The following is a 3324-nucleotide window of genomic DNA, read 5'->3' on the forward strand; positions in this document are numbered from 1 at the left end:
TACTAAATAGTAAATACTCTACCCTTTTCTTCGAATTCTTGAAATTGGGATCTTGATGTTTGAACAAAGTCATGTAGACCCTGAAGCAAATTTGTTGCCTTATTCAAAGTAATTTTGCTATCCTGCAGCGCCAGACTAGTTTTATGAAAAACTATGACATCATAAATTCTGCTTATAAGTAGCCCACATTAACTTGTAAGTGAGATGTTTGCCTGACTTAAAACCAGAGATAAAGTTGTAGAGCACGCTAGGTCTCGTGCCCCCTTGGAAATTAGCTGACGCCCCGCTGGGAAGGCGTGCCCTCTGGTTAAGAACCACTGGTTCACACAGTTAGCATTCGTTCTATGATATTCGTCCTTTATTCTTTCGATCCTGATAATAAGCATGTCAGTTGCTCTTAGTGAGTTGTTATCGGTGGGCCTATTTTTTTTGATAGGCCTGGGGCTACAGCCCCATCAGCCCCCGCCTGAATCCGGCCCTGCTTGTGACGTCATTTTTCTTAATTGTTTATTTTAAATAGCACTCGCCAAGCTGTCAGTACACACCCAGCTTAAAGGTAATGACCGAAAAAAATTAAAGGCAATGACCTCAAACGTTGGAGTATTAAAATTAGAAGGGGACGAGTTTTGCAATTGAAAAGAAAACAATCAGCATGCAGCAAGATGTTAGAATATCATGAAAGTAAAGAACATAGACAACCGATGGAAATTTTCTTTTTTTCTGGATTTCTTGGGGTGTTCAGTGCACACCTTGAACACCCTGAATATACGCCACTGCTACATACCACAACAGAGAGGAAGCTGCGAAAGACTATATCCAGGCCTGGATTAACCATTGTGCTAGGGTGTGCTAAAGCACAGGGCCCCGCAGACAGAGGGCTCCACTTTTCCTAAAAATGAAATAAATAAAATAAAATAACAAATTTTTCCTGAAAAAATTTTTCAAGAAAAAAAATTAAGAAAAGTTGGGCCCCTTTGTCTAAAAAAAGTAACACATTTATCACTCCCCCTTCACGTGAAATAAAAATATGGTTCTTGTATTTTTTCTTTGGCAACAAAGACTTTGCAGCAAAGAAAGCCAGAAAAAAGTCGTTCGACTGAATTTCATGTTAGTTTTCTAAATCCTATTGGTAGTTAGTAGTGTATGAAAGAGAAGTTTAGAATAGAAATTCAGAATAACCTTTCATTGGAATTTGCAGTGTAGTGTGCAGTAGGCTACTAACAGTGGTCCTTTGCTACAATGTTATCTCTTGCACGGTTTCGTTGATTTAATGTGTGTGATTTTGCATCCATTATTATAACGTAAACATTGTTGACTTAATTTGCGCATGCTCATTTAATCATCGATCACCTGCTATTTCAAAGTTATCTAACTTACCTAAGCAAGGCTCGGTTTCCTCTGCAAGCGAAACCAGCTCACTTCCATTAGGCCTACCCTCCACGTAAACTGGTAAGGGCCCCCATAAAATTCATTAGCACAGGGGCCCCATTTGACCTTAATCCGGGCCTGACAATATCAGTCATTGAATCAGCTGATTCCCTGTTCTTAATGCGACAAATGTCAAGCATCGGCAAATTTAGTTATTCTTCCAGTTTCCAATCAAGTGATGGATTCTCTGTTAGCTGGTTGGCTTAGGGCTAGAAAGTAGTCATTTCCATGACATGGATTCGATTGCCATCCCTACCATTAGGCTACTCTTTTTTTCTTCTGTAACTACCAAATAAAGCTCAAAACAAGGATTAGGCTAACTTACTCTCTGGCTGAGTGCTAGAAGGGTCACAATTAGAGGATAGCCTCTTATAACATGTTCTGATTGGTTCGACATTTCAGATTCAGTGGCAGAATTTTTTCTTGTTAAAGTGGCACCGAATAAAATAGCACCATAACAATCTAGAACCCACAACAGACAGGAAGCAGCGTTAGGCTATTTATAGGCCTAAGCCTAGGCCTACTACTCGCAACAAAATAAACTCCAATCAATCATTCGATTTTGAGCTCAACTTGTACTTTACACCACAGCAAACAAAATTTTATAAAAATATTGTCGTAATTTGATTGTCAGAGTCAAATATCTAAACAAGAACGTCGGCAAGAAAAAAAATACGCAGACCAGACAGAAAAATCATCCAAAACAAACTGTCAGTTTCACTTTGATAATGATTTTTACGTCGACTAAATTATGATATTCCATTTATTCTAAATCCGCTATTATCATGGATATGCCCTCTGTGAAGAAAAAATTGCAGATTAAATTTAAGTTGAACTTGACTCTGTCTCTCTGGTCCTCTGGATGAAAACTAAAACAGCAGTGAAACAAGAAATATACTGCTCTCGTTCTGAGTTGATCATTTTAAAATACGTTTTGGAAACTCTAAAATATGTTTGTTGTTGCGTGGAAGCAGAGGTAGCGGAGGCAGATGATCCGCAAAGCAATGACGTGGAAGAAAATCAAATAGCAAAACAATAGGAGCGGCATTGGATTGTAATGACAGAGTCACTGAGTTTTTTGTTTTATCAGCAAAAACAAATGAACTTGACCTAAATTTAAAAAATCAACAGACAGCTCTATCTGCGCAATAGGACAGTAGGGTGACTGACTGTTCTATGGTATTTTGGGAGCTGGTATACAAGTCCCCCGCCCCTTGGTAACTCATGACAAAGACAGGACTCGACCAAACATATAGGGTGAAACTACTTTACCTTTGCTTTACTGTTCACACACTTCAATCCACATGTTTTGGTCAATTCCTCTTTGTCATGAGCAGGCGCGGATTTATGGGGGGGGCCCGGGCCCCCCCAAAATTTTGTGAAAAATTGTAGAAATTGTATGTTTCCGCATCAAATGGTTTGATAAGCTTCTAAACAGCTGATATTAGTCCCTCGGCATCACAATTGATGAAAATGGTTCTTTTAATGTCTATTTTATAGCATATCGTATATGTCGTAGTATCATTGTTCATATCTGTTTAGCCTTTTCTTTCTTTTTAATTGATTTTCAAATTTTCTGGCCCCCCCCGAAAAAAACTCTTAGATTCGCGCCTGGTCATGAGTTACCAAGAGGGGGGGGGCTTGTACGGTATACCAGCTCCGTATTTTGTTTCAGCTGATTAGAAAGCTTCTTTGCATTTTCAAGAAAAATATTTTTTGCTAATAAAGTGCTCAACCAGGAGTCTGTCAAAGTGAAACTCTGCTGCTCATGAAGCACGAATGTTGTTGATTTCTCGCTCTCGAACAAGCGTCCGAGCAACAGCCGTGCTGCTTCAACACAAAAAAATATTACAATCTATTTTTAACAAATACAAGCAAAAAAATCTTTTTATCAGG

The sequence above is a fragment of the Aplidium turbinatum genome, chromosome 14 (genome assembly GCF_918807975.1).
Source record: "Aplidium turbinatum chromosome 14, kaAplTurb1.1, whole genome shotgun sequence".
Classification (NCBI taxonomy): Eukaryota; Metazoa; Chordata; class Ascidiacea; order Aplousobranchia; family Polyclinidae; genus Aplidium; species Aplidium turbinatum.